The following is a 9,192-nucleotide window of genomic DNA, read 5'->3' as shown; positions in this document are numbered from 1 at the left end:
GCGAGAGCGAGGGAGAGCGGGCTGGTGTCGGGTTTCTCCCAACAAGAAGAACTAAAACTTCCAAATACTAAACAATAGAGATATCTACTTGAAACGTAGAAGAGAAAACACATACCTCTTGAGTGCAAAGCTCCCTGTACTCCTTTTGTTCCATTGCTGCAGCTAACTTAGTATTTATGCCATGAAAGGCTCCTTTTCTTTGTCATTTCAAATCCTGGACACCCTGATCGAGATGTGATTTATTTTGACCTGACCTGCGTAATGGTTGGTTGTGAAAGGCATGCAACACTGCTCCTTTTTGTTGTCGTGTAAAATACTCACCCTGGTCAAGCTGTGATATCTTTGGCTTTGACATGAACGATGGGCAGAACCAGACTCCTTTTGGTATATGAGCTAGTAGTGTATTCAAGCAGTAAGTATGGTATTCTGAGTCGCATTTACCACACAAGAGAACATTACGATCGTTTCTATCAATGCCACATACTTTGCAAATACCCTCCTCCCATGGAGCTTTAGGTAATTTCATTGCTGCAGTCAGAATATCATGTAGCTCCTCAAGGATTTGTGAGCCGGTATTATCATTTGACAAGTAGCGAACGAATTTCTGAAAAAGGTCGAGCACCTGCACCAGCCATATGAAAAGAACAGAAAGCCAAAAGGTTTACTAATATCCTTGAAAATTCACGGAATAAATCAATCAAGCACCAAGAGATCTGCAAGAATGAATTCAATAGCATGTACCACAATACGAGTACTCAGCAAGCATTTAATCTTGACACGCCAGCCATTGGGACGAAAGGCTGCAAGGTGCGGATAAAACCGAAAAAGGCCAGGGTGGTAGCAGCAAGTGTGGTGGCCTTTTCTTGTCTCATGGAACCCTCTGAGATGATGCAACAGATGGAGATCTATGCCAGAGACATTAGCACGGGAAAGGAACTCGCCGCATGAGATTAAGATCTATAGATAGATTTCCCCCTAGACAAAATTGATTGAACAAAACATGGTGTGGCTTAAAGCTATTTCACAAACCCTATGATATATTATGTGGGAGAGATTTAAACAACTAAAATGTTAAAAAAAATTAAATGGTAATTTTTTATAGAAACTAGAAAATGTGTAAAATAGTTTGTATAAATGTTCATCTCACATTTTAAAAAAATTACTTCTCATAATCACCACTTATTGAGATAAGATTCACTTTCTATCATAGAACATGTTCATGCATTAAAATTGTACGTCGCATATTTGAAAAGTGTTTGGCGCATATTTGAAAAAAAAATTGCATGTCTTCAAGAATTTTTTTTATCATGTAGTTCCTGCATATTTACAAAATGTTCATCCCATATTAGAATTTTATTAATCATTATTAAAAGGTGTTTTTCACATATTCTAAAATATGTTCATCGTGTATTGAAAAAATTTATATCCTATATTATTAGAAATAGTATGTGCATATTGGAACACAGAAAGGAAAAAATACTGAATAGAAAGAAATAATAAATTTGAAAAAGCAAAAGGAAGAAACTAGACTTCATAAAAGTACCGAAAAATGTGACGAAAAAGAAAAAAAATAAAAGGAAAAGGAAACTAGTGCCCTCAATTAGATGGGCCCATGAGCATCGGTGAAGTTGCACGCGGAAACAACACTCCACACCCTACACATGGAATATGAATTACCATACTATCTACACGTCCAGTGCTACACATGGACCGCCGAATCATGTTGGGAAGGAATTTGTGGCACGCGGGTGCTAGAACACACACACCCCTTTTTCTTTTGGCTTTTGATTTTTAATCTTTCATATCGTTTGAACCAAAAGTCCAAATTTGGTTGTGATTTCATATCCTTGTTTCTGGTGATGAGGGCTTTGAAAGGAGATCCATTTTGAATATTTTTTCTGAGTTTCTAGCATTTCATTAATTTTCAATTTCAGAAACTTCGTATGAGCAACCGAAAAAATCGTAAGTTTCAAAACCTACGACCGACAAAATCAGAAGTTATAAGTTTGAACTCTGAACCTTGGTACAATCACCAAAAAACCGTAAGTTTCGGAGTTGCGATCGACAAAACCATTAGTTCTAGAAACCAAAACTTAAAGCTTGCTGAACCCTTAAAGATCGGAACGTAATCAGGAGGCTGACACGGCTAGGCAAGTGCATGCACCTACGAATTTCTGGAATCATGTTACAGACATGGACATAAGTAGGCATCCAACATCCCTACCACCATAACAGGACATACCAATCAGAAATGTTGGTCTAGCCAAAGAGTGGGGTCTAACCAGTTTATACTTGGTAAATGAGAAAAATGGCCCATTTGGTTTACTGGTCTGAAGTCTCAAACTTCCACTTCATTTTTCTTAATATGAAGGAATACAACAAAACATGCAATACACTTTTTATTTGCAAAAAAATGTGTAATACAAGAAGATATAAAATTACCAAATACTAAACAATAGATATATCTACTTAAAACGTAGAAGATAAAACACATACCTCTTGTGTGCTAAGCTCCATGTACTCCTTTTGTTCCTTTGTTGCAGCTAACTTACTATTTATGCCATGAAAGGCTCCTTTTTGTTGTCATTTCAAACTAGCTATGTGACCCGCGCATTTGCGCGGCTAGATTTATATTTCAAACTGTAATTTGATTTATATTTTAATGTTTTATTAGGATCAAAATAGTTCAGAATATAAAAAGTGATTGTAAAAACCAATGCATTCTTGGGTATTTGATGGAGTATGCATTACATTTTTGACAATGCTATTTTGTTGTCTACCAACAATAATGGTAGACTGATGGCATGATAGACACTATTTTACTCATCGGTAGCAGGTTGGCATCGAACGCAGATTGTTATGGCATGATGATATGCATGTCTTGCCTACAGTTCAGATACATGCATATACTTTTTTCTTTTCTTTCGAGTGTACTATAGCTCCAGTTTGCATTAGGTTTGCCATTTATTTTAAATTACCAGACTTGTGCATGTTGATATATCTAAGAACTATATGCATGTTGATACACTGGCATGACAGGTTGACATCATCGAGCCCCTGTCACCGTCTTTTGATACATATTATTAAATGAATCTATATTCGTTAATGACATTTTAATTTATATTCTAGATTTGATTTTAAGTTGAATTTCTTACACAAATGCAATTTGGTTACTCCTATTTATAATCTTCATATGGTGTTTGTATGGGATACAAAACACTAATGGTATTTCATTATTATTACTCCGAACTTAGTTGCCTTCTTTCATCTAAAAATAGTTAAGAGTTTAATCTACAATGTGTTTGAAGAAAAAATTCTCATGGTAGATCGAACAAACATCCTGGCTATAGAAGCATGCGAGTAGATAATTTAAAGCCCATTTAGACGAATGAAAGAGATCTCTGCTTAGAAGTGTATGAGCCACGTATTTACATACAGCTTGCATATTTAGTGTAAGTACGACACTTATTTTAAATCGGATGGAGTAACTTTTAGCTTGTGGGTAGAACCTGCTTATGTGCTCTACTCCCGTAGTCCCTTTTCACTCAAAATACAGAGCGCGTACTAATCTGACATGTCGCTGACTCACTTACTCATGCGATATTTTATCTTTTTTGGATTCACAATAGGCGATACAACTTGGCTAGATTAGTAATACGTATTCTTTATTTTATCCTCTTTATATTAGCATAAAAAATCATTCGAGTGGCAAAGTCTGCAAGCGTAAAAAATCCTATATTTCCCATGATGATTAGTTTTTTTCTTCCTTCATGTTGCTTGAAATCTCGGTCACGTGCACTGAGCATTGCTATATTTTTTTTAACTGCGCACTATCTAGACTTATCGCTTGAGATATATTACTGTTGTGTGCATGCATGTTATCACAACGTGGGAAAGAGGGAAGAGAGTGGAGATGGCGCGGACGGGCTCGCGCGCTCCTGCCAGCTGGACCAACAACCGGGCGCCGCGTTTCCTACTGTATTTAATACGGCCGTATATATACCAAGCAACGGAGTACGACTAAAACGGACGTGTGGAGACGGAACCGTGCATGATAGCGTGTGCATATCGGTACAGGATATTGATGTACCATTGGTACAGATGAGATGGAATTGTACGTGACGACGTTCTTATCCTATCTGTTCCCCTCCCCACCTTGGTCGCCGCCGCACAAATCGACACCATAGCCACCGCTAACCATGCGCCATATCCGGCCACCGCAGTGCAGCTGCGTGCCGTCGCCTTCGTACAACATCTCCCGCCCGACGACCATTGCCTCCGCCGCGCGGCAAGAAGCCACACAGTTCCCGCGGCGGCCTCGCGGGGAGGAGCACGACAGGCCCTGGCGGCGGTCTCTTGTGCGGGGCAGGGCACCACGCCAGGGAGAGCGGTCTCGCCCTCCACGGGATCCCGATGCGGGGTGGAGTCGCGGTGGAGGTGCTGCTCGTGGGGGGAACGATGGCCTGCCTCGCGCGATTGCGGCGGTGAGGATGTGGGATGGCTGCGGCGGGTGGCAATGGAAGCTGCCGAGTCGCGGAACCAGAGGCGGAGGGAGCGGCTAGTGATGGGGGCGAGGGTTGGGTGCTCTCCTAGTCTCACGCGGTCGCCGTGGGAAGGCGGCTACTTCTGTTTCCGTTGGCAGCTGCTCCCGCTTCTGATCTGAGTGGATCCTGCTCCCGCTCGCCCCTGGTCAACCTCCTGCATCGGCGCGCCCCTGTCGCCTCCGTCGACTCCACCCGTGGGTGGAGGAGATGGCCAAATCGGCCGCCATGGCGTGCAAGCGCGGCCTGCTCCTGCACAACCACCAGCGCCAGTGAGCTGCGGCGGGGAGGTGTTCATCTACTCTTTTTTGTCACGGGAATAAGGTGCGCCTGTAATCACGTCTGATGATTTTGCTAGGAGTTAATCTACCTGCTAGATGATGACTACGACCTGCTAGATGATGAGTACTATGAGGTTTCTGAACACAATTTGCCAAGATGCTTGTGTATGAAACAGTCCCTAAAAATTGCCATGCTACACTAAAATCAGAGTAGCACACACTTTTGACGTGATTTAGTTACTAAATTTGCCATGTGAGTAGTACAGAATTTTAGGATTTTGGTCTATTAGTACATGGAAATTTCTAATCATGATGTTTAGCAAAACATGGCAATTTCTTAGATTATTTACAAATTATCACAGCATGACTTAGTTCATTCACCAAACTAGAGAAAATGTACATAAAACATGGCAAGTTATGAAAGTTTTTAAATCATGGCAAACTTGCCATCATTTGAATAGTTTTCCACCATTTTCTTGAAATTTGGATTATTTTTTATCTCTTTCAACATGGCAAACTTATTTCATGGACCAGGGCAACATTAAATGACCAAGTTTAATCCATGTACCATGGCAACTAACATATACTCTTACCATGCCAATTTAAGATGTGTTTTTGCCATGGCAAATTAAGATGTGTTTTTACGGTGTGTAAAATTTTGAAAGTTTCTAAAAACCAGGCAATCTTGCGATCCTTCAAATAGGTTGCCACCATTTTCTTCAAATGTATTATGTATGTTAGTTTTCATTTCTCTAACACGGAAAACTTACTATATGGACCATGGCAAAATTAATTGATGGACCATGGCAAGTTTAATTCCAGTACCATGGAAAATTTATTTTGTCACATCACGGCTATATTTTTTTTACACAAATGACATTTTCCTTTATAGATTTTACATGGCAAGTTTGACTCAAGTATCATGTCTATTTTTTGTCCATGTTTTAGATTCCATGGCAAAACAATCACTAAAACATGACAAATTCTGAAAGTTATTTAATCATGGCAAACTTGCCATCTTTCAAATAGTTAGCCCCATTTTTTCTTGAAATGTATGTTACCATGGTCCATGTAGACATGGAAAATTTTCCATATTTTATTTATATATTTTTTAACATGGCAAACTTTTTTATGGACCATGGCAAAATTAATTTATGGATCATGGCAAGTTTAATCCAAGTACCATGACAAATTCATACTCGATAACATGGCAAGTTTAATCCAAGTACCATGGCAAAAACTTTTAAATCTGCATGTTTTCTCATTTAATACCATGGCATTTTCTCGTGTATATGCTGTTTTTCTGTTTTTTACCAGGGCCAATTTTATTTTCTATTCTAGGCAAATTCATCAAGTATACCATGGAAAACTTCTAATTGTGTCATGGCACTTTTTGTCCCTGTTTTTACTTTCTCTTAGTTGTGTGTAAGGAAAATGCAAGTAATTTATGTATTCAAAGATGTCAAAGTTAATAAATTTTGATCCATTTGACATGGCATTGCTCAGAATTTTTCTATACATGCCCAATGGCAGTTTTTGTACAAGTCTTTTTTGTTCTATCTTATATGGTCATTTTTTGTGTTTTCTTAATATTATGGCAAAATTTCCACACTCAATTTTTCATGAAGTGTGCATGAACATCATGGCAAATCATGAAAAATTCTGTAATATACCTTTTTTCATGATTATATGGTAGTTCTGTTTATTAAAGCATCGCAACTTTTTGTTCCTGGATATTTTTCAGGTAGTGTTTTTCTTGGTCCAGTACATTTTTAGGCCTTTTTTGTGTTTTCTCTATTGTTTGGGACAGAAGCAGTTTTGGGCCTTCAATATTTTAGTTCTTTGTTTTTTTATTCTTGTAGGCAATGACATTTTTGGGCTGGTCCGCTGGAGGGGAAGAGCCAGATCGTTGTCCCTGCTAGCGACAAGTTTATCTGGCGTGGGATGGTTTGGGCTAGAGGGGTACTTCTACCGAACGAGTTCGTTCGTTCCAGCGACTCTCCCAGCATGAACGACTCGTTCGGGCTGGGGTATCCCCAGGCCGATCGTTCGGCAGTTATCGATGTCCAAGATCATGGCTATGGAGATTAGGATCATCAGAGACGAGGAATTGGAGTTCTTATCGGATCCAGTTGATAGGTATGCCTTGCAAGCCTCAATAACTATTTTTCCTGCCATCCCAAATGGGTACTTCAGTGTGTTTTCGCTCTGCTTGTCAATTTGAAATAGATTTGCCCTGCAGATCTGGCCGGCGACGAGCTGCCGGTAGAGCACGGCAGAAGCCAGGCTGTAATATGTGGACCTGCGGACTCAAGCATTGGCGAAGCAGGATGTGCCATGGCAGTAGTGGAAACAAATTTGAACAGCACTTGTCAGGGGGTTGCCCTGTCGGCGCCGGTGTCTGAGCAATCTACAGGGAAGGACGACCCTGAAGCCCCTGGCTGGACGAAGGTAAGGATCCACTGCATTGTGTTCCTCGCAGTTAATATCATTTTAATCTGCTTGGAGAACCTCATCCCTGCCTGGACTGCCGCCTGCTAGCGTTATATATGTTAATCACATGAACTGAAAAACCAGTTAAGGCATGGTTCTGAAAAATTATAATGTGGAAAATGCAGAATCCGTGTTGGGCGTGTGCCTGATGAACGGCCCCCATGTGCTGCCAGGATGAGTGCATTGGAGCTAACAATATGAAGCTATGCAGAGAAAAAAACTGAAACTGTGATAGTTCCTGCTATGGGAGCCAGTTTCGATACGCTGGTGGAAGCTTACGACTACTACAATCTATATTTATGGGAGGTTGGGTTTGGAGTGAGATACGGCAAGAGCCATCTAAATGTTGAGAGAACAAAATGCATGCGGGAGATAGTTTGCACACACAAAATGCATGCAGGATACGGTAAAATAAATTGTTCCAGCAATTGCACACACAAGCGGGAACGTTAGTGATGCAGAAGGCAGTGCTATCGGGGATTTCATAGGACTGAAACCACCTGAGCGGAAAAGAAAAGCCGGGCGACCAACAAATAGCAGAGATAAGCTTCCGTATGATGACCGGGGTGCAAAAAGCAAAAGGATGAAGCAACGCACAGCTGCTGAAGATGTCGATAGGTGTGGCACGAGCAAACGCACTCGCTTCTGCAGCATATGCCGAGAACCTGGTCACAAGAGCACAACTTGTCCGCAACGAGGAGGTCCTCCACCGAAGGAAAGGAACGAGGCTAAATGCTCTATATGTGGTGTCGGTGGCCACAGAAGAAACACCTGCAACAAGCCAAAGGTTGTTCTATATGTTGCTGGGACAACTAACGTGGACACGAATGCACTCACCAGTCTGATTTGAGATCGTCTGTTCAATCTGTGTAATAAACCTGTTCTTGAGGGCTCCGCAGCCGATAATTGATAAATCTTTGTAATAACATGCTGCGTCGATCTCTGTGTGCCATCTCTTGTGTTTGCACCTCATTATGTAATGACCTGTTGAATTTCATATGTGTTTTCAGTTCCATATTTTATTTTTCACGTTTTTCACGTCATATATTGATGCTCATTGCGCATTATCACTGATCCCTCCGCTGAACCCTACAATCATTAAATGCGGAACGCAATTGATTATGCCAGGTGGCATCACAAGAGCTGCTGTGTCTGTTGACCGGGAATCCCTCGTCCTTTGAATTTTAAATAGCATGAGCGCGCTGGGCTCAGCATCAACAGACCTTTATTTAAGAACGAGGCGTTGCATCTCTTGCCGAGCGCGAAAGAGAGGTACAAAACCGAGCGCGAACAACAGTTTGCCAAATCGCCGTCAAAACCTCTTCCGACGTCGGCACCAACGTCCTCCACAACGCCGTCTCGTGCCAGTCACGTATACGCATTAACTGACCCCAACTGCCACCTGCAATACGTCTGCAGTCTCGCATCTCCGCCTGATGGACGCCCGACGATAGCGAGAGCGCGCGAGCTCGTCCGCGCCTGATGATTTCCGGGGAAAAAGACCACTTCAATGCATGGATGTATCTTTTCCTTCCCCCTAAACACGTGCAGTACACAGTACATGTCTTCAGTCTCACTTTCCAAATCGCTGCATCCTTTTTTTTAAGAGAATCGCTGCATCCTTTAGCATGTACGTCCGCGCCGTACAACTCTAGGAAATCTGAAGTCTCCGTATCCTTGTCCTAAACATACACGCCTGTACATGTCTTCGGTCTTCTTTTTCCAAAACGAAAATCTGCATCCTTTTGGCACGTACAACTCTAGGTAATCTATCTAAGCTCCAAAAAAAAAGACTCTAGGTAATCTAGGTAATCTGGGCCGTTGGCTAACTATTACTTAATCTGGACCATTACTTTTCTATTGTTTTAAGTATATAA

The 9,192-nt window shown here is 41.3% G+C and overlaps 1 long non-coding RNA gene across 1 annotated transcript; it reads left to right on the top strand.

The window, feature by feature from the left end:
- The first annotated feature begins 4,131 nt into the window (after window positions 1-4,131).
- On the top strand, window positions 4,132-8,330 carry LOC119349587. The gene is made up of 4 exons (XR_005169459.1): window positions 4,132-4,865; window positions 6,685-6,961; window positions 7,065-7,273; window positions 7,441-8,330. It is a non-coding gene; the product is annotated as an uncharacterized LOC119349587 (long non-coding RNA).
- The last annotated feature ends 862 nt before the right edge of the window (window positions 8,331-9,192 follow it).

The sequence above is a fragment of the Triticum dicoccoides genome, chromosome 1B, assembly GCF_002162155.2.
Source record: "Triticum dicoccoides isolate Atlit2015 ecotype Zavitan chromosome 1B, WEW_v2.0, whole genome shotgun sequence".
In the NCBI taxonomy this organism is placed as follows: Eukaryota; Viridiplantae; Streptophyta; class Magnoliopsida; order Poales; family Poaceae; genus Triticum; species Triticum dicoccoides.
This window is presented reverse-complemented; position numbering and strand designations above follow the sequence as displayed.